Source organism: Cryptomeria japonica, chromosome 10, assembly GCF_030272615.1.
Source record: "Cryptomeria japonica chromosome 10, Sugi_1.0, whole genome shotgun sequence".
NCBI lineage: Eukaryota > Viridiplantae > Streptophyta > Pinopsida > Cupressales > Cupressaceae > Cryptomeria > Cryptomeria japonica.
The window spans coordinates 281,652,229-281,676,069 of record NC_081414.1 but is presented as its reverse complement, the minus strand read 5'-3'; positions in this window follow the sequence as shown (position 1 = coordinate 281,676,069).

Genomic DNA, 23,841 nt, shown 5'->3' with positions numbered 1-23,841 from the left:
TGATGATAAATGCACTCTAGGTTGTTGGCCTTCCTGCATGTGCAAGCCCCTTTTCGTAATATTTATTCATCTGATCAATGGATAGATATTGTGGGTCTCCAATCACACCGTGGTTTTTCCTCATTGAGGTTTTCCACGTATAAATCTGTGGTGTTATGGTGTTCATCTTTGTGGTTGCATTGTTACTTATTGTTATATGCTTTTGTGTTTACCAGTTGCTGAGTTATTGTGTTAATAAGGTTAAATTTCTTCATTATGGTAGAACACTGATTCACCCCCCCCCCCCCCACCCTCTCAATGTTCTTGGATCTCAACAATTGGTATTAGAGCCTGGTGCCTCAGAGTAAGTCTAACAGCTTGAGGAAGATCCTGTATCCGGAATCTATGGAGATAAGTTTGAGGAAGGAACTTCAAGTAGCTCTTGAAGACTATGATGTTGAAAGGTTGAGGAACATGAAGTTGCAAGATGAGTTGAGATCTGCGAAAGAATTCATTTTTACTCTGCAGGAGAGGTTGTCATCTGCACAAGCTAAAAGGAAGGAACTTTGTGATCAATTGCAAAATCGAGATGATGGAGAGAAAAATGTTTTAAGGGAATTATGTCACAAGATGAGTCGGGAGATTGAAGACTAGAAGAAGAATGAATAAAATCTTGCTATATCTCTGAAAGACAAATCTGAGGAATGCATCAGGTTGGTGCATCAGAATGATGTGTTGAGAACTGAATTGGTACAATCACAAAAAAAAATGATCAAGAATTGGAAAGAATGGTGACAGTCCTAAGAGGTGATCTGGATGCTGCAAATGAATACAAAGATAAGTTCAAGGTTAGTTCTGCTAAGCTTGATGAATTATTGAAGGATCAAAGGGACACTGGAGACACTAGAGGTCTTGGATTTGAGCATGGAGAAAGCTCTGATACTGCAAATCAGGATGATACATCTGGTCAGAAGGTCAACTGGAATCAGAAATCGCCGATAAGGAAACCCAATGCACATAAATTTAATGGTAGATGCTTTGTTGCAATAAGTTTGGTCATAGAGCAAATCAATATAGAAATGGAGCAAATCAGACTAATAATTCAGTTCCCGGTCAGTGTTCAAATTTTAAAAGTATGGTCATAAAACATAAGATTGTAGAATGAATGTAAGATGTCATGCATGTGGAAAGTTTGGACATATGGCTAATCAATGTAGGTCAAGGAATGATCAAGGATAAAACAAGGCAATTCAGAAGAACAATGTCACTTGTCATGCATGCAACAAAGTAGGACATATTGCTAAATTTTGCAGAAGCAAGAACCTATCGGCAGGAAGTGATAAATCTAAGGAGAAGGGAAAGCAAAATGTTGATGATATTCGGAAGGAGCATGAGAACAAGTGGGTTATGAAGTCTGAGGATCAACCGGCAGAATCAAATACCCCAGATCTTCATTCGGCTGAAGCATATACCCCAGTTACTCAACTGACTAAGCAGAATGTTCCTGCACCGGCAGGAATCTCATCTGGTAGCTAAGGCATTCACCTTAGAGGGAAGAAAATTGGTGACAAATCTTGCATTGCCCCTAGTAGTGGTCTCAAAGCATGTTTTAGACTTTGGAGAAGTTGGTTTGAAGGTTAACCAGCGAAGATTTGTTGGATCTTAGATCTTGGATCTTGGATCTGGTTTGGTTTACCGGTAAGTCACTTTATGAGTTATCGTAGTGAATTGGAAATTTTGATCCTAAATGTGATGAGGGATATTTCTTGGTTATTCAAATGAAAGAAAAATATATAGATGTTATAACAAAAGATTGCAGAGAATTGTGGAGAGTGTTAATGTCAAGGTGGATGAGCAGAACAAAGGTCAAAACAGAACTTGTGAGAGAGAACCAGAAGTGGAGATTATCATAACTGAACCGGTAACACCTCGGTAACACCCGTACCGAAACAAAATGTTGAACCAGTTAGCCCGGCAGTATCAGAAAATTCAACAGTAACTGAAGATCATAGCTGAGGAACAGAAAATCAGAAGACTCCTAGGTATGTAAGGTTGAACCATTCAGAAGATCAGATAATTGGACAAGAAGAAGGTTGGCAGTTGATGAGACCTTATGCTTAATTTCTTTAATTGTACCAGCATCAGTAGATAAAGCATGTAAGAATGAATGTTGGATGTAAGCTATGGAAGAGGTATTGGATCAGTTAGAAAAAAAAGGACAACACATGGACTTGGATATTATTGGAACTTGGCTTGATTGGTTTACAAAGGATATTCTCATAAGGAAAGAATTGATTATCTTGAATCCTTGCTCCGGTAGCTAGGTTTTTTAGATATTTTCTAGGATTTTTAGGTATGGTTTTTGGTTTATGATGACTTTACACTATGAGCATATTCAAATGCGGACTAGGCTGGAGATATTGATGACCAAAAGAGCACATCCGATGAAGTTTTCTTTCTTGGAAAGAAACTTGTTTCATTGATCAACAAGAAGCAGTCATGTACTTCTTTATCTACTACTGAAGTTGAGTATGTTGCTTCTGCTACTATCTATACACAAGTTCTATGTATGAATCAAATGTTGAAGGATATAAGGGTAGATTGTAATGAACTGGTAGTTATTCACTATGATAACTCTGTTGCTATTGACATATCAAAGAATCCGGTATTTCATTCTAATACAAAGCACATTTCTATCAAGTATAATTTTTTGAAGGAGAAGGCGGAAGCAAATGAAGTTAGATTGGTTTAAGGAATCATTTGAGTACTTTAGAGACATATTTGGGGTTTTTTCTCCTCCAGTAGAGACTTGAGTGATGTTGACTGGCATTAGTCTGGCATCCATTATCAGAACTATCATTCATTCTGGATTGATGTGTTGGTGCTACTACTCAGGGGGAGTAGTCAGTTGTGTGGTTCAGAGGATTTATGATTTTTCTTTGATGTTTTATGTCATATTTCTTGCATTGATGTCAAAGGGGAAGAGATATTCATGTGAAAAATAGAGCTTAACAGAGATATCAGTCAAAGGGGGAGGAACAAAATTTAAGATTGGTTGTATCCCATTAGGGGAGTTTGGTTCAAGTCTATGGATGGTTAATTGGTACAAAGATAATTGTTTTAGAACTTCATTGTCGTATCATTTTGGGGATACTTTTAGATGTCTTCCTTTGGGGCAGACTTGTTTGGCATTTCTTGGCACTTGGATGTTTTTCACATCTAGTGTTGCCATCAATACCAAAGGGGGAGATTGTTGGTAATTTGGAGGAATTGATTATGTGTTGCATTGATGTTTGTCATTGATGTCAACACTAGTTGTTTTGTTGTCTACCGGGTTCCGGTAGAGTGGTTAGTTTATGATGTTGATCTAGAGATCTTCTCCAACATGTTTTAGTTGTTGGAATTGGTTTGGATTGGTTATTCATTTGTTCCTGATGCATATCACATTCAGTTGGTTCGATATTTGATGATCTGGATGCTATCATTTGTTCTAGTAAGCCTTTTGGTTACCAATAAGGGTTTTACTGACAGAGCTTTGTTGAAGATATTTTGATGAATCCAATAAGTGGTGTTGGTGCAGCTTCTAGAAGGTTATCAGGCTGTTGATGGTTATCATGTTCGTGTTCTAGTTGATCGGTGGTGTTGCATTTGGCTTATGGCAACCTATTATAGGTCCGATCTTATTCTATTAAGTTATGGACCAGTTTATGTAATGTGTTGGTTGATGCTCCTGATGTGTTACGATTGGATTTATTGATTGGTTCATGTTATTTTGGTCTTAGGCCGACTTGGTTTATCATTGGTTTGCGGGATTATGTAAAGGATTTATTTTATCATCTTCTAGGTGGCCGACCCAATTGTTTAGGTCCCTGGTTGGTATAAATATGATGTAAGATTTCTTTGTAGATCACGGGATTAAGGTTAAGGGATTATCTGTGTTCAAATAATATTGTAATTATATGTAGAGGTTTTGGTCAATCATAAGTGATCGAATTGGGTTTGTGTAAGAGATTTAAGACCTCCGGTATTGAGGTTAACCAAAACTATACTCAGGCATAGGAGATGTTATTCTTGCAGTTCATTCATCTTTCCAGATTGTAGTCTGGATTTATTTTGTAGTCAGTGAGGCTCCTTTTGTGATGAGCAATGTGCTCTAGGCTATTGGCCTTCCTGCATGTGCAAGCCCCTTTTTGTAATATTTATTCATCTGATCAGTGGATAGATATTGTGGGTCTCCAATCCCACCGTGGTTTTTCATGTATAAATCTGTGGTGTTATGGTGTTCATCTTTGTGGTTGCATTGTTACTTATTGTTATATACTTTTGTGTTTACCAGTTGCTGAGTTGTTGTGTTAATAAGGTTAAATTTATTTATTCCAGTAGAACACTGATTCACCTCCGCACCCACCCCCCCCCCCCCTTAGTGTTCTTGGATCCCAACATAGATATCCTTTTCATTTTGTGCAAGAAAGGCTATTTGCACAATTAAGGACTTTTCTATAGTTTGCTTCTCCTTTTTCCTTCACACTTCGGTACTCTCCTATGCCTTCCTCTTCATTTCAACCTTCTAGGTGAACCTTGTCAAGCCATTCTTATAAACTCTTGCAATATGATCAAAGTTATTGCATTTATAACAAATAACATTAAAATTCCTCAAAGGTGCAAATGAATTTTTGTTCACAAAACTGAAATCTCTCCTACCAAACACTCTACAATTTATGGCTTTGTGACCAAAATAATTACATGTAAAATAGTAACCATAAAAGTAAGAGTTATTAAACTTGCCCATGTGAGTTTGTCCGACAGTAGGGAACCTTTTGAAGGTATTATTTCTATTTTTAGAGAATGAATCTCTTGTGTTATTAGCATTAGACTTTTGTTGTTCTTCTTTAGTAGATTTTGAGCATTGACCTTCTTCATGGCCTTTTATCAAGAGATTGTTTATGAGAATTTAACAATTCATCCAAAGACATAGTACACTTTTGATAAGTATTTTCATGATTCAACAACTTTGTAGATTTATCCAACTTTCTCAATGAAACAACTTCTGCTTTGAGCTTCTCAAAATTTTGTTCTTTTTCCATGAGTTGTTTTCTAAGATCCTCTTCCATTTTCTTTGCTTCTTTGATCTCAACCTTCAAATTAACAATCAATTTTTCCACATTCTCTAAAATTTGAGATTTCTTAGTCTTTTCTTCTTTTTCTTCTTGTAACAACACTTTTAAATTCAGATTTTTCTTTGTTAACTTCTTGATTTCATTAAGAGCACTTATCAACTCCTGCTCAAGATCCACTTCTTCTTCTTCTTCTTGATTTTCAAATACTGTTTATTCAAGGGCCATGAATAAAATATCATCATTTAGGGACTCTTCTTCACTTGCATCTGATGAACAACTTTCTTCTTTAGAATAGAAACTTCTTTTGAAATTACGAGCCTTCTTTTCTTTTCTCATGAATTTTTTTTTACTAAACTTAGGTTCCTTCTCATAGTTGTTGTCCTCATTCTTTTCATATGGACATTTGGATGCAAAATGTCCTATTTTTCCATAGTTAAAGCATTTTAATGGCAGCTTGCCCTTATACTTTCCAAAACCTCTTTTTAATTTTCTCACAAAATGTGTTGCTTCACAATCTGATTCTTCATCAAAACTCTCACTTGACACACAGACCCTTTTTTTTTACTTTTCTTTGAAGCTTTGAAGGCATTCTCTTTCTTTGAAGAAGATTCAACATTTGTTCTTATATCATAGGCTTCAGTATACCATGCATCTTGTCAACTATGAACTTGTCAAGTTCAACCATCTCTTCAATAGCCAAGACTTTAGCATCAAACCTCAACAGTAACGATCTTAAGCTCTTTGGAACAATCTTATCTTCAATCTTTTCTCCTAATCCTTTAGAGAGTTGACAACTTCACCCACTCTTAAAATATAAGTAGCAACATTTTCTTCTTTTCACATTCTAAGACTTTCAAACTATATTTAGTGAGTTTGAAGTTTGGCATTCTTCACTTTTTCATCTCCCCTATATGCATTTTGAAGTATTGTATCTTCACAAAAGACTTCTGACTTGCTTCACAAAGTATATATATATATATATATATGAATCTAGGATATCACTATATTATTCTTTCTGCAAAGTTTTAAAGACGTGTTTTTTTAGAAAACATTGATTTTCACTCAACACCTCAAGCACATTAGCAAACAGTCAAATAAAAATCATTGAAACACTCTGCAAGATGCTTCTTCATAAAAAACCCCAAAGTAGTTGTTAAATTTATTTTTCAATTTTCTTTTTACTCTTTCCTGTCTTTTGAAAGAAACTAAAAACCGAGAGGACCCGTAAGATATTACATTTCTCCAACCAAAAAACTGTTGTATTCACACACAAAGTGTATCAAACTTTACTCATTTTTTAAAAGATAGAATTACCAATAGACTCAACCTAAAAAAAAACATTTTTTTAAAAACTCTGATCACACTTTTGTCTCTCCACAATCACATGGCAGAAATAGGTATACAAGTCCATCTTTTTTTTAACGAAATTATTAATGTTTCTTTTCTCCGCTCAAATAATTTCCAGACGTGCAGTAGATAATATACTAAAAAAGCGACACAATATGTTTAAAGAAACTCTGTGAATATTAATTATTCGATCAAACAACCACCCAAATCCTTCAGGATACCAAAAAGACTCCCAATAAGATCTTTCAAAGACAAAAAAAAATGTGAACACATCCCGTAGCAAATATGAAAAGCGTCTCTATCATTTTCAAAAAACTCGTCCATGCACAGTAGATGAAAAAGAGATCCACCAATGAAAATAACGTAACTTTTAGAAGTTATATGTAACATAGCTTTTAAAGTTTGAACACCTGTTTGAAAGTCCTTTTAATAATAAGAGCTAGAAATGCTCTACCATTTTGTTACTACGATGATAAAGAAAAAAAACTTGTGTGTAAGGCCACATATCCACCATCCCCCACCACCATAGCTTATGAACACTTGGAAAACCACCAAAGCTCAACACATAGAAAGAAAATGCTTGTTCTAAAAGTATTTTAATGTGAGACACTTTCAAAACCATACAATTCAAATTTAGAAAATCCAAAATAAAGATGTGTGTTAAATGCAGACAGATGTATTGGTGTAGACACACAAGCATGCACCTTAACCAACCAAGTAGGCACCTCAAGCTCATCAAGTTGCTCAAGCTGCTCAATTCTCTAACAAAAAAACAATCTTGACATCAATGACAATATGCTCAACACACGTAAGTTCTTCTTATATTTTTCTCCCAGATTTCTATTGCATTGGGTATAATGCGATTCAATGTCATGAAGTCAAGGTAAGCTTTCATAGATTCTCAAATTTTCAAACTGCCTGATTTTTTAGTACTCTTTTATAAAAGTGACAACTTTGGTTGATGGAATCGTGTTTTTTTTCTATTGATAGGCTTTTGTTTTTTGCCTTTCAAAATTTAGTTATATAATTTCTACAATCCACTCTAAAATCCTTTTTTTCTAATGTTATTCTCTAAAACCCTAAGCAAATTAGGGTTGTAAATGAGCCTTAGCATTTGATTTGGCATGAAATATTATCTAGGTTATTTTGTTTTGTGGGAGAAGCTGGGGGAGCATAGTATAGAAATTAAGACCATCATTACATTGAAACAAAGTTTAATTTGGCAAAACTAGATCATTATTTGGTTTGACTAAGTTTCAAATCCTATTGTGAGCTTACATTCTTTCTAAATGGATATTATTTTCATGCATGTGTAATATAAAATTTCAATAAAATAAGTATCATTATTGATTTCAATATTTATGTGATGCATAATTTTATTTTAATTTTTTTGGAAAACTGCCTTAAATATTTATAGAAGTTTGATATCACTTGCATGGTCCACAAAAAATTGGGTTCAAGCTTAAAAATGCATGCCATTCCAGGTCAACTTAGATTTATTAGGCCCTAGGCCAAAACAAGCTTCAAATATTGAACAAGTCAAAATAAATTCAAAATTACCAAAAATTGCTAAACAATCGATGCCCTATAAATTAAACACCATATTTTTCTCCTTTGGTTGGTTTTTATTTTATTTTTTGTGTTTTGTTTTGAATGAGATTACTTGGGTTAGGTTTTGGCATTCCTAAGTCTTGCCTAGTTTCCTAGCTATGAATTGTCTTCTTATCTTAACCCTCATTTTCTTGTAGACATATTTATATATGTAATATTGATATATTACGTCTCCAAGTTTCTACTTAGATCTCATGTTGAATTATATTCATCATAGTATAGTTGGTATTGATACCCATTACTTTACACACCTTCTACTTGCTAAAATAAATTGTACCTTCTTCACAACCTTGTCACTGCATTCATATCACTGTGTCTACATCCCACATCTCCAAATTACCATGCACAGTCATGAACTTTTGTACTCTATTTTTATTTCAAAATGATGTCCCAAGACCTTTATCCTATATACCCTAACAACTATGGTTTGTATTTTTGACACATTTACATCAATTTTTCTAGAGCCTTTGATGATTTTTTATAGGTAAATAGTTGCTAGGGGCAACACCCATATATTAATAAAAATAAGATACATAGTCACATAGTTATGCCATGACTAGGAACTGACATATCACCCCAAACCACTAACTAAAACAATTTATCCATTAAGGCAATCGATAACTATCCTTTAGATAACTAATAATAAAGACTCATCCCAAAATTATCACCAGAGACCAAAATAGTGACCTTGTCAAACCAGTATTGACACAATTATACATCAAAGGTCTATATACTAATTTTGTTACAATAAACTTGACAACAAAGGTATCCATTTGAACGACTAGTAATTATTCTAATTCTTTGCTCTAGCCTTCACAGGACACTTCAGGCCGTAATACTCATACACTACCAATTTTGCCTCCTTTAGCAAATCTGCCTCTAGAACCCCATCAACACTCTCTTCCTTGATGATTGCCCCAAATTTTGCTTCCTCCTCTTCATCAATCACAATCCTTTGCTCCTCATAAAGCTCTGCATCCACCCTTCACCCTCATTGAGCACAACTCCCAATATTTTTTTTTGGAAATGGTAGCTTTTATGCCCTCAAACTGCAATGATTCCAAGGTGGAGATTAGAGGCAACTTCGTCACCTCTTTTCCTTTGCACCTAACTACATAATAGTCTTGTGGGAGGGGAATGCGCTTGTCTGCATCAATATTCTCAAAGACATCTTCTATTTTCCCAAGAAAGGACTTTTTGATTAGCTTTTGGCACATTAGATTAGCCACCTCCTTTGGTTCTCTCATTTCCAAGAGAGTAGCCAAAAACATGGTTGACACATCAGTGTTTACCTAGTGCCTATGACAAGTTTTCAGGAACTCATTGCCTAAAATAACTTATGTGGCATGAACGATGAGAACATGCCTAAAAATGAGTATCTTCTTAAGTTGTTTCTCAGATAATTCTCTTAAAAAGGATATTGTTGCTTCTTTGAAATTGGCCTAATGGGAGTGTCCATCCTCATTGCTAGACACCTAACATTAACACTATCAAACAAATGAATCACCCATAACCACTAAGGGTGATAAATAGGAACATCCAACTTGTCGTCATCCTCTCTCATGCTTCTTTTCCTATACATCCCTGCCATGATCTTGTTGCTAGTCTAGCCCCATCATTTCAAATCCTCCCATATTTGTAGAAAAGATGAATGATAAATGTAATTTAAGCTCCTCACACAAATGCAAATCAATTGGAATACAAAGTTATAATATCTTGATGTGTTGGCCAAAGAATTGGCCAACACATCAACATTGATTTAGTCCTTGCATATTTTTTAGATGCCTTCCTTTTGTGGTTTATTTCTTGATGGCTCCTGGTACTATGAAGATTTCAGTATATAGAGTTATATATCATCATGAAACCTTCATGCCCACCATATTTCATGATGAGATGATGTCAACCCAATGACATGCCACCCAAAAAAATCCATTTGATGCAACAAGGCTCTTGCTTGAAAGTGGAGACTAATGCCAAGTTCATAAGGGAGCTTACTCAACTACTCTCTTGGTAATCTCATCGACCATGGTGTTTCCTTCATGAAAAATGTGCATGATTTCAAAATTGATGAATTTTTTAATGAGCTCTCAAATTGGCTTTAACCATTGACTCAATTTCCAATCAGGAGATAAGTTTTAGCGGATTGCATTAATCATAATTAGAGAATCTCCTTCCAGATGCATTCATTCTGCATTTAGTTCTAGACCACATTTTAAGCCTAGTAGGGTGGCCTAAAATTTTGTAGTGTTGTTCAGCGTTTCTCCCGGGTGTTCTAATCTCTCGTATAGGACTTTGCCAAGTTGGTCGCATGCTACATAGCTGGTGCAGGGCACCTCTTGGTTTTGGATTTTGTTTGTTGTTTGTGTGTTGGGAGATGGTCCTACACCCTAGAATGGTGTTTTGAATCAGTGTGGATCTTTGGAACCTATGAATGTAATAAAGAACCTCTTGTAAGGTCAGTTGGCCCTAGGTCATTTATAAACCTAGTGACCAACTCTGACCATGGGTTCATCTAGGGTAGGTGTGAGATTTTGCCAAGATCACGAGCTCAATGAAAAGTACAATAGAGACAAAATATAGGATAAGAATAAACTGTATTCTCATCAATAGATAAATGATCAATTGTTCAAAAATACATACAATGTAGATGAGCCTGCTTATATAGGCAAGGCTAGGGATATGTGAGCACACAAACATGACATGTGGCTCAATAAGAAACAAGGGTAGGTAGGAAATAGGTGTGGGTAGGTAGGAGAAACAATAAAATATTCCACATGAGGTGGATCACCCACTAAATGTGGAATGTAACAACAAGATCAACACCATAAAAGGTGGAAATTCTCCTACACACACTATCCCAATGTGGCACAAACACCCAAGTGTCTCATACCCAAACTACTATGAAATGCATTTCCTAAGTAAACTTAAGTAAGTGTAATAATATCCAAGATGAATAATTATTTACACCAACACCCCCCCTTAAGTGCAACTTGGGGGAATGCACTTAAGTCTACAATGCAACTAAGCAATGCAAGATGGGTCTCGGCTACTAGGCCATGTTAGGTACAAATGTACAAATGCAAATGCATGCAAACCAATGCAATGAAATCTCTCACAAAGTGGGGAAAGAGAGAAAAACCCAATGGAAAAAACCCTCCCCCAAAAGAGAGATGAAAACTAGATACAAAGAACTCTCATAGAAGTATGTGAAGGACAAAACCCCGTGTGAGGAAAAAGTCCCCCCCATATGAGAGAAGAAGAGAAGCTAGGAAGCCCCCCCTCAATGTGGAATTTGCACCAATGATAGAAGCTCGATGTATGAAGAAACTGTTCCATGAACATCGAACAATATTCCTCCCCTTAGGAAGAAACAAAACCAAAGGTGTATCCATGAAGTCTCCCCAATCATGAAGGGAAGATGTATGAAAAAAACTCATGATGAAAGGAATCTCTGAAAACTGCTCAAGTGTCCCCATGTCAATGCTGAAAGATACCCCCTCCAAAGGTGGTAAATTGTGTCACACTGCTGAAAAAGGCACTCCAAGATCTAGTGGAGATGGATGTAGAACATGTCCCAAAGACTCACATGTCTCCTCAAAAGATAAAGAGACCTCCTCCAACTGGTGTACATAAGTATCCACAATCATGTCAACCTCAAAAGAATGATCATGTAGAGAATGAACAAGAGGGTCAGAGTGTTCCCTCACAACAATCGAAGAAGGATCATCTTCATCAAGGAGAAGATCAATTTCATCAATGATGTCTCCCAAATTTGCAATGTAGGATTCCATAAATAAACCTGCAATGTCTGTCAAGTAATCATCCCATGAATCTGAAGCTGGAAGACAATGAATATCCTGTTGCACTGAATCACATGAAGGCAAAATTGTCGCACTATCCGCATCATTAGGGGCAATAGGTGATGTGATATCAATACGAGGAGATGAAATACAAGACTCAAGAACAGGTTCACATGTGAGAATCCCCATGTTCAAGTGCCCAAAGTTCTCCTCAAAATCTGAACCATCACAAGAAGTGTGATCATCATGTGTAGAATCATCAAATGTGAAATCATCATCATCAACAAAATCTGAAAAGGAGTATAACCGAGATGCATGATCAACCACCCCAGTCGCAATGATAACTCTAGTCTCCAAGTCTCTAATGAAAACTGACTCAAGTGTGAACTCCACAACTCTCTTAGTTGTGCCATGTGTGATTTGATAGATAGAAAGGAGATTGTTTGTCAGGTGGGGTACACACAACACATCATTGAAGGAGTTATCCCCAAAGTCAATAGATCCTTTTCCAATCACATCCATGTATGTATGATTGCCCATCAAAATCTGCGACATGGTGCAAGGCTCAAATATAGAGAACATGGACTACGAAGATGCCATATTATGAGAAGCCCCTGAATCTAGAAGCCATCTCTCTGAATCATGACTTGTTGTAGCACAAAGAGCTTTTCCTTTTCTTGTCCCAAAAGAACGAGTCTTCCCACTTGTAGAAGCCATGAATGCTTGCCCTTTTCCTTTTGAATGTGAGGAAGTGGAAGTTGATGAATCATCCTTCTTGTAGACATTAGGCAAATCAATGTTATGCTTTTTGATGATATGTGTGAGCTCATCAATCTTCTTAGAATGGCAACGACGCTCCTCATGACCAAACTTTTTACAATAGGCACAAGTAGGTCTCTCCCTCTTTGGTGAGTTATCCCTCTTGGAAGAGGATGAATCTCCTTGTTGTGGAGAAGATGGTGCTTTGTCCTTAGGCTTTGATTGCCATTTCTTCTTGTTTGAGTTGTCATTTCCTTGATTTCCTTTGTTCCCTTGATTTGCCACTAATGCTTGAGACTTAGAAGCCTTAAGAATGCCCATGCTTATCAACTTAGTAAGTTCCATCATCAACATTTCATTGAAAGCATCAAATGTAGGCATTGTGTAGCTTGAACCCATTGTCATCCTATGGGTTTGGAAACTAGAAACAAATGTTGCATATTCTTGTGGAAGCTTGCCTATCAAGTTGAATATCAATTGAGTATCCTTCTTATCAATACCACAATCTTTGAGTTGTGCCCTCAACTCATTTTCCTTAGTGACATAATCTTGTATAGTATCAAAGTTCTTGGGATCTAACATGGTGAGATCACTATCAATTTGATATCCCCTAATCTCATCAACTTGACCATACAAGTCTTGAAACTTTTGCCAAGCATCCTTGATTGGAGTACACTTCTCAATATGAAAAATGAGATCCTTTGATACATACTTTCTTAAGGTACCAATTGCCATGATATTTTTAGTGAGCCAGTCCAAGTGACCAACTGGATCAACCTTAAGATCAGCGGGAGCAACAATAGTTTCATCAATGTAATGAGTGAGTCCTTTTTCCATAAGTTTAATCCATACATCAATTTTCCAAGTAGCATAATTATGAAGAGTTAAGAAAGGAAACTTAGAAAAACCCATAGTAACAAAAAAGGAAGGAACACAAGAGCACAAAAGCACAAGAGACACCCCCCAAAATTCACTCAATCAAAGTACCCCCCAAAAATGATGATTTTGGCACTTTATATGTAGTGCGTGTACAATAGGCCACTTGCAAACAATGGCAAGGTGGACTTCTGATTTTATTTTACAACTGCCCCAATAGGCTGAGAACTATAAAGCAAAAGATCAGAAAGATAGATCTATGCAAGATAAATGCCAAATTGGCCAAATAAGACCATATGATGAAAGTAAAATTTCTACCCACAATTTCTACAAAATGATAGCATATTCTGAGAGTTGACAAAAAATAATGCACTTTCAAAAAAAACGGCACCTGAAAAGGAGTTTGTATGAGCCCGAACGGAGACCTAGAAGTTGCAGAAACGGGGATTGGACAGGTACAGTCACCAAAAATAGAGAATTATGAAAAATTTGTCCATCAGAATCAGAAAATAATTCCACCGCATGAAATTACACAAAATTCTAGCCCATTTTTTAAAAAAATGCACCAAAAAAGGAGCAAAAATGAGCAAGATATGACCATTTGAAGTTGAACTGCAAAATCAAAAAGTTCAATGAGAGGGGCCTACAAATTTTTTGAAAAAATGATGACATCAGCAGACTGCAGGGTTAAATTTGATGGTCGTATGACTGTCGCCCAGACTTCATGGCTGGCGTTGATTGTGCAAGTGATTTGGCAGGTGATGTGGCAGCCAACTGAGTTGCTGAAGTGGCAGGGTGATTTGGCAGCCAACTGGACTGCTGACGTGGTGCTGACTGGGCAGAAGGTACAGATCCCAAAAAATAATTTCTAAAATTTATTTTTATTTTTTTTTAAAAAAAATTTGAAAAAAATCCAAAAATTTCGTACCGTACCACCCAAATAGAGCAGAAAATTTCCTCCACACCCAAAAATCGATTTTCGCCAAAATAGGTCGAATTTATACTCGATTTTTATGGAAATGGCCTCCCTGACGCAATGGTGAGGTCAAAAATGCCCTAAGATGCCTCCAAAAAATGCAGTCCCTCAGATCTGAAAATAGAAGTCTTCCACGATGTCTCCAAAAACCAATCAATGAAGCCCCAATGGCTCTGATACCATGTGAGATTTTGCCAAGATCAAAAGCTCAATGAAAAGTACAATAGAGACAAAATATAGGATAAGAATAAACTGTATTCTCATCAATAGATAAATGATCAATTGTTCAAAAATACATACAATGTAGATGAGCTTGCTTATATAGGCAAGGCTAGGGATATGTGAGCACACAAACATGACATGTGGCTCAATAAGAAATAAGGGTAGGTAGGAAATAGGTGTGGGTAGGTAGGAGAAACAATAAAACATTCCACATGAGGTGGATCAGCCACTGAATGTGGAATGTAACAACAAGATCAACACCATAAAAGGTGGAAATTCTCCTACACACACTATCCCAATGTGGCACAAACACCCAAGTGTCTCATACCCAAACTACTATGAAATGCATTTCCTAAGTAAACTTAAGTAAGTGTAATAATATCCAAGATGAATAATTATTTACACCAACAGTAGGAGGTATGTTGTTAAGTTGTCTCCTAAGTTGTTTTAGTCTTAGGATTGGTCTACAAGTCCATTAGGGACTTTGGAATGTCAAAATTGAAAAGTTGTCAAAAGATGTAAAAAGTTGCAAAAGTTGCTAAGCAACATTTCCCCACCGATTGGAAAAGAAGTTCCAACGGTCCTAAAAAAATGAAAATCAGTTGTAGACATTGGGGGAAGGCCTTTTTGTGCCTTAGAGATCATCAGTGAGTTGGTTGGATGATGAATGTATGAAGTTGGTGGTTTGAATAAACAAAAACTCAAATTTTGCCCATTTTCACTGGTTTTCTGTACTGTACGATCTGTTAGAGCATTGGTTGGCATGAAATTTTGAATTGGTTGGATTGAGGTGTGAGTGTAGGTTCGAATGAAATTGTTTTGACTCAAATTGGTGGATTCTGGAGCAAGTTGTAGGCAGTTTATCAAAAATTGTCACTCAAGGACCCGGTACATAGGGTTTCACCAAAAACATGACCCTAACCTGCAAATCATATTGAGGAACTCATCGGCCCTTTGGGAAATTCAGGTTGAGGGTGTGTATATTTTTATTCCAAAGGGGTGCAATGTGGGAGTGAGTTTTGGTATGGTTTCCACCATACCCTAGGTTAAACAAAACCATGTGTTTAGCCTATCCTTGAGGAGGAATGAGAGAACAGTCACCTAAGGAGAGTTTGGGAATGGGTTTAAGGGTGGTTTTGGTTCATTAGATACCTAAGGAACATGCCCAAGGGGTGAGTTAGATTCAGCAACCCCATTCTTAAGTAGTTGCTTTGGAAAATAGACCTAATTAGGCCTATTAGGTCTGCCAACCCAGTAGGTGCTTAGGGGTGTTGGAGAAAGGTCATAACTCTATCTCTTTGAATTTAATGTAATTCCCAAAAGGGTACTCTGAAATGTAATTTTTTACTAGGGTTATTTGAAGTAAATTTTAATTATTTGGGAAACATTTGTCAGACAGGGCTACAATAAATAGGCCTAATTGGGGGTTCCTTGACCCAGGTGCAGTAGGAAGTCTTCAAACTTGGGTGAAAGGCATAGGATGAGTGTCCTTGGTTGTCAAATATCCCTAACCCTCCTTAGAAAGTGTTGTGGTTGATTGAGTACATTAGTGTGTGGGTAGAACCCTAGTTGTGGGTTGAGATAAGCCTTGTCTACGCTTAAAAAAGGATGATTTGGGTCTTCTTACCTTCTTGTTGCCCACTTTGTATCAGGTGGTGTCAGAGCCTTAAAGTTTCTTGAGGTTGGAAGAAGGATATTGGTAAGATGTCAGAAGGAGAAGACACTAGTGATGTAAGAAGGATGACCAACGTTGAATTGGCCAAGTTGGTAAGAGAGCAGGCAATAGCCAACAAAGAGATGAGGAAAGAATTGGATAGGTTGAAGGGTAAGATGGATAAGAAGTAAGGAGACTTTGAAGAAGAAGAGGAAGAAGGGAATGAAGATGATTTCCTTTTGCAGGAAAGAGAAAGGATACTTGCAAATCAAAGAAGTTTCCTTGAAGCCCTTGAGAGAGTAGGTAGCAAAGATGACAAAGCAAGCCTATCTGTGTTTACTAGGAAGATGAACCCAGAGGAGGTGATGGATTGATTGGAGGCCTTAGAGAATCACTTTGAGTGTGAATATGTGCCTAATAACCAAAAGATGAAGACATCTAAGTCCAAGATGAAAGGATCTACCCTTAGTTGGTGGAACTTCTTGCAAAATAAGAGAGTAGAAGAGGGAAAGAACCCCATCTCATCATGGAAGAGGATGGTTTCAGAGGTGGAAAGACAATTTGTACCTGAGGATTATGAAGTGATAATGCACAAGAAGTTGCATAGCCTAAGATAAAAGGATTTGGATGTCAGGGGATACACAGAGGAGTTCCACAAACTATCCTTAAGAGCAAGGGTGCCAGAGAATGAAAAGAAAAAGTTGGCCAGATACATGAATGGCCTCAAGTATGTCATTCAAGATGAATTAAGTCTCTTCAATCCGGAGATAGTTCACAAATGCTATCAGATGGCACTAAGGATTGAAGAAAAGTTTAGAAGAAAGGGAGACCAGCAAGGTAGAGGAATAGGAGGTAACTTTAGAGGAAAAGGTAGATTTGGTGGAAGGGGAACATCTCCTAAACCACAAGGAGAGTCAAGTAATAAGGAATCAGAAGGATAACCAAGTCATAGGGGTAGTTTCAGAGGAAGGAGACCAAATGGCCAAGGTATATTTGGAGGTAGAGGAGCCAATGTGTTCACTGGAAGGTGTTTCACATGTAATCAAGTTAGCCATCAGTCATTTAGATGCCCAGAAAAACAAGGCTCTAATAGTCAAGGTGGAGAAAGGAGAGTTCATTTGGCACAGGAGGAGGACACCCAAAGTGTGAACTCACCTTCAAGACATGCAGACCCAGAACAAGGGGAGTGTCATATGTTCCAAAGGACCCTCTTGAAGGTACCAACCATCAAGGATCCACCACAGAGGAAGACATTGTTTAGAACTACTTGCAAGGTAAGTGGAAAGGTATGTAGAGTCATTGTGGACTCAGGGTCAATGGATAATCTTGCTTCAACTGAGATGGTTGGCAAGCTTGGATTGAATAAATTTCCTCACCCCTACCCCTACAAAGTCTCCTGGTTGAGCAAAGAGCAACAAGCCTTGATAAGTAAACAAGTTTGGGTAGAATTTCAAATAGGTGAATATAGAGACAAGATCTTGTGTGATGTTGCAGAGATGGATGCTTGTCACTTACTCCTTGGAAGACCATGGCAATATGATGTAGACTCAAGACATGATGGGAGGAAAAATGTCTACAAGTTAACTAAAAATGGTGTGCAATACACTATGACTCCACTACCAGATGATGATAAGGAAAGTCACGTTGTGACTAGTGTTATGTTAGTAGGTAAAGAGGAGTTTATGTAGACAATCAAAGAGAAGGGTACCCCATGCTTTGCCATAGTGGTGAGGCCAAGAGAATAACTGAGAAAGAAAATGGAAGACAAGGTGCAAGAAAGGACTGCAGGTCCTAGGGAAATGAAGGAGTTGTTGGAAAGATACAAAGGTATAGTTGCAGGAAGCAAACCAAAGACCCTGCCACCTTTCAAAGATGTGAGTCACTGTATTGACCTTATACCAAGCTCAACATTTCCCTATAAACCAACATATAAATTGACCCCTGATAAAAATGAAGAACTTGTAAGGCAAGTACATGAGTTTCTAGAAAAAGGATTCATAAGGAAGAGCATTAGCCCTTGTGTTGTCCCTGCAGTATTGGCCCCTAAGAAAGAAGGTACATGGAGATTATGTACAAACTCTAGAGCCATAAATAAGATCACAATCAAGTATAGGTTCCCTATGCCTCGGATAAAGGACTTGATGGACTGTCTAGCAGGAGCCAAGTACTACTCTAAGGTGGATTTGAAGAGTGGTTACCATCAAATCAGGATAAGAGAGGGATATCAGTGGAAGACAGCCTTCAAAACAAATGAAGGACTTTATGAATGGTTGGTTATGTCATTTGGCCTCTCAAATGCCCCTAGTACATTCCTGAGACTCATGAACGAAATCTTGAAACCTTTTATCAATCATTTTATTGTTGTGTACTTAGATGATATTCTGATTTTTAGCAAGGATATGGATGAGCATCTAACACACTTGGATCTGGTATTGAAAAGGTTGAGTGAAGAACAACTGAAGATTAATTTGGAGAAGTGTGTCTTCTTGTAGGAAGAGTTGGTGTTTCTTGGTTTTGTAATCTCCAAGAGCAATCTCAAGATGGACTCATCCAAGGTGGAAGCAATCCTCAATTGGCCTACACCTAGAAATGTGAGTGAGGTAAAGAGTTTTCATGGTCTTGCAAGCTTCTATAGGAAGTTTATTAAGAATTTTAGTAGTGTATGTGCACCTATGATTGATACTATTAAGGGGGGTAGAAAATGTCAATTTGTATGGACTAGTGAAGCAGACAAGTCCTTTGAGTATTTGAAAAGGAGGGTAGCAGAACAACCTATATTGGTTTTACCTGATTTTCATAAGGTTTTCACCATAGAATGTGATGCAAGTAACAAGGCAATAGGGGGAGTCTTGAGCCAAGAAGGTAGACCACTAGCCTTCTTTAGTGAAAAATTGAATGAGGCTAAACGGAAGTACTCAACCTATGACTTAGAGATGTATGCAATGGTCCAATCCTTGAGGAAATGGAGGCATTATTTATTGCTAAAGGAATTTTTAGTCTATACTGATAACCATGCTCTGAGTTTCTTGAATAGGTAGGACAAGTTGAATCACTGGCATATGAAGTGGATGGAATACCTTCAAGCATTCACTTTCACCATCAAGCACAAGAAAGGAGTAGCAAATAAGGTAGTTGATGCCCTTACTAGGAGGAACTTGACAGTAAAAGAGATTCAGTTGGAGAGCATAGGCATTAATTCCATGAAGGATATGTACCAAGGAGATGAGGATTTCCAAGAAGCATACCAAGTATGTCAGGAAAAGGGTGACAAGTACCACAATGAGTTCTTCGATTTTATTCTACAGGAAGGTCTACTTTTCAAGGGAAGTCAACTTTGTATTCCTAGAGGTTCCATGAGGGAAAACATTGTGAAAGAAAAGCATTATGGGGGATTGGTAGGTCATTTTGGAATTGACAAGACCCTTGAGTTGGTGAAGAGATTCTATTTTTGGCCTAAGATGTAGACTGAGATCAGAAAGTATGTGGAAGGTTGTGTGATCTATCAGAGGGCCAAGGGTAGTAGTTCAAATGCAGGTTTGTATACTCCTTTACCCATACCAAGAAAGCCATGGGATTCAGTCAACATGGACTTTGTATTAGGACTTCCAAAGACTAAATAGAGTCATGATAGCATCTATGTAGTTGTTGACAGATTTTCCAAAATGGATCACTTTCTACCTTGTAAAACCACACATGATGCATCCCATATAGCAGGTATATTCTTCAAGGAGGTTGTAAGATTACATGGTTTGCCACTGTCAATTGTCTCAGACAGGGATTCTAAGTTTCTTGGATATTTTTGGCGAACTCTTTGGAGAAAGTTGGGTACCAATTTGTCATTCTCATCAGCCTATCATCCCCAATCTGATGGACAGACTGAGGTCATCAATAGGTCACTTGGAAATCTATTAAGGTGTTTGACTAAGGATCAAGGAACTACATGGGATTCAATACTTCTTCAAGCAAAATTTGCTTATAATGACTCAGTGAATAGAAGCACTGGTCACGGTCCCTTTGAGATAGTGTATGGATCACACCCTAGAGGTGTATTGGAGCTAAGAGATGTCAAAGACTTGGTCAAAAGAAGTGCACAAGCAGAGGACTTTGCAGAAGTAATGAGGGATATCCATCAACAAGTCAAGGATAGGTTAGAACAAACCTCAGATAAGTACAAGCATGTTGTAGAGAAGAAAAGAAGAGATTTGCAATTTAAGGTTGGAGATATGGTGATGATTCATCTCAAGAAGGAGAGACTCCCTAAGGAGAAATACACCAAGTTGATGATGAATAAGATAGGCCCTTTCAAGATCATTCAAAAGTGTGGCAGAAATGCCTACGAGATTGATCTCCCACTGAACATTGGTCTCTCTAACACTTTCAATGTTTCATATATCTATGCATATAAAGGTCCTATTACTGATGTGTGTGATGTAGGTCCGGATGATTCCAGCAGGGAAGAGATGTTACAAGACCTACCTATGCAGCCTAAGCTTGGAGTTGAGCATGTACTTGACAGGAGGGTGAGTAAGAAAAAAAGGAGGCATACTTATTATGAGTACCTGGTCCAATGGAAGGACAAACCCTTAGAAGATGCAACCTGGATGACAAAGCAGGCTTTGGAGAAGATTGGATACAAGGTTCCAGATTTTCCAACTCAAGAGACTTGAGTTTTTTCTAACCTCGGGAGTATGGTGCAGGGTACCTCTTGGTTTTGGATTTTGTTTGTTGTTTGTGTGTTCGTGGATGTTCCTACACCCTAGAATGGTATTTTGAATCAGTGTGGATCTTTGTAACCTATGAATGTAATAAAGAACCTCTTGTAAGGTCAGTTGGCCCTAGGTCATTTATAAACCTAGTGACCAACTCTGACCATGGGTTCATCTAGGGTAGGAGGTATGTTGTTAATTTGACCCCTAAGTTTTTTTAGTCTTAGGATTGGTCTACAAGTCCATTAGGGACTTTGGAATGCCAAAATTGAAAAGTTATCAAAAGAGGTAAAAAGTTGCAAAAGTTGCTAAGCAACATTTCCCCACCGATTGGCAAAGAAGTTCCAATGGTCCTAAAAAATATAAAATTAGTTGTAGTCATTTGGGGAAGGCCTATTTGTTCCCTAGAGATCATCAGTGAGTTGGTTGGATGATGAATGTAGGAAGTTGGTGGTTTGAATAAACAAAAACTCAGATTTGGCCCATTTTCACTGGTTTTTCGTACTGTACGATCTGATAGAGCATTGGTTGGCATGAAATTTTGAATTGGTTGGATTGAGGTGTGAGTGTAGGTTCGAATGAAAGTGGTCTAACTTGAATTGGTGGAGTCTGGAGCAAGTTGTAGATAGTTTATCAAAAATTGTCACTCAAGGACCAGGTACATAGGGTTTCACCAAAAACATGACCCTAACCTGCAAATCCTATTGAGGAACTCATCGAACCTTTGGGAAATACAGGTTGAGGGTGTGTATATTTTTATTCCAAAGGGGTGTAATTTGGGAGGTGTTTTGGTGTGGTTTCCACCATACCCTAGGTTAAACAAAACCATATGTTTAGCCTAGCCTTGAGGAGGAATGAGAGAACAGTCACCTAAGGAGTGTTTGGGAACTGGTTTAAGGGTGGTTTTGGTTCATTAGACACCTAATGAACATTCCCAAGGGGTGATTTAGATTCTACAACCCCATTCTTAAGTAGTTGCTTTGGAAAACAAACCTAATTAGGCCTATTAGGTTTGCCAACCTAGTAGGTACTTAGGGCTGCTGGAGCAAGTTCATAACTCTATCTCTTGGACTTGGATGTAAGTCCCAAAAGGTTACTCTGAAATGTAATTTTTTCCTAGGGTTATTTGAACTAAATTTGAATTATTTGGGAAACATCGGTCAGACAAGGCTACAAGAAATAGGCCTAGTTGGGGGCTCCTTGACCCAGGTGCAGTAGGAAGTCTTAAAAATTGGGTGAAAGTCATAGGATGAGTGTCCTTGGTTGTAAAATAGCCCTAACCCTCCTTAGAAAGTGTTGTGGTTGATTGAGTACATTAGTGTGTGGGTAGAACCCTAGTTGTGGGTTGAGATAAGCCTTGTCTAGGCTTAAAAAAGGGTGATTTGGGTCTTCTTACCTTCTTGTTGCCCACTCTGAATCAGGAACCAACCCCATTGGGACCAAAATTGCCTCTAGATGCCCTATCAAAATTCACTTTGACCCAACCTTGCTTTGGCCTATTCCATTCAATTCCTTCCTAAGGATTTTGAGGAAGATCCTCCTTCCTTACCTCATTAACGGGGGAGCCTTTGGTGAATATTATAATTATTATTATTATTAGAATTAATTATATGTTCATGTTCATCTATATAAATGACCAATAGTTAAGTATTTTGATATTTACTTGGGCTCACTCAACTCAAAACTTGGTTCCTACATGTTAAACATACATGTACTTGTGAACAATATTATACATGTAGAGAGAAAAACATATCTACATAAAATGATCTAGGTGAATTTTAATTAAATAAATGCAACCAAATGACATTAATATTTTTTAGAATATCTAATGAATATTACAATAATTAGATTTGTTAAGAATTAGTTCTTTGTTGTTTTTCATGTGGGCATCTTATCTATATAAATTATTGGTACTAAAGTACTTAGCTTTTTAACATGGGTTCACTTGGCTCACTACTTGACTCGCATGCCATAAACCAGATCTCCTTGTCAACAATTTATATGTGTAGATAGGGAAAACATGGGTTCTACATAAAATGACCTAGGGGAACCAAATAAATTCAACCAAATAGCAATCAATTAACTTAGATCAAACAAGGTGGGATTGATAATTGAAATTCACAACTGATAATTGAAATTCACAATAGTTAAATATCTGTATTATCTAGTTTCAAATTTGAAAGCACATTGATGTGAGGAGGGATTTAAATTGTAGTAGTCTTTAAGATATTGTCCTTCCTTTATTCAACAAGTCTATTGATAAAATATAATTATAGTAATTCATTATAATATTAATATATAATTAACTATTAATTATCTTATATTATTATTTCTAATATAATTATTAATTATATTATTTTATTTTATATCATATAATTAACAAATATTAGTTTACTAACCATATAATTATCTTCACTTAGAATATAAATTATAGATGATTATTATTGTTTTGACAAATTTTCTATAAATTAATGACTATTTTCTTTTACCATTCTAATCTTATCATTTACAATTATTCTTTAAAAAAAAATTAAATTATTGTGACAAATATAAATTTTAATTTAAAAAATAAAAAAATTAATTATTAATATCTATATAATAATATCTTTAAAATATTATCAAAATGTTTACCTTTATTACTATTTTTTTTCTCAAATTTTCATAGACTTCTCATAATCCTAGACAACCTCACAATTGTCTTTATGTCGAAGGCGTCTCCTTATATAAGATGGACAATATAACTTTTAAAATCAATGGCTCATAATTCACAAAAAGCAATGCAAGATGATTGAAA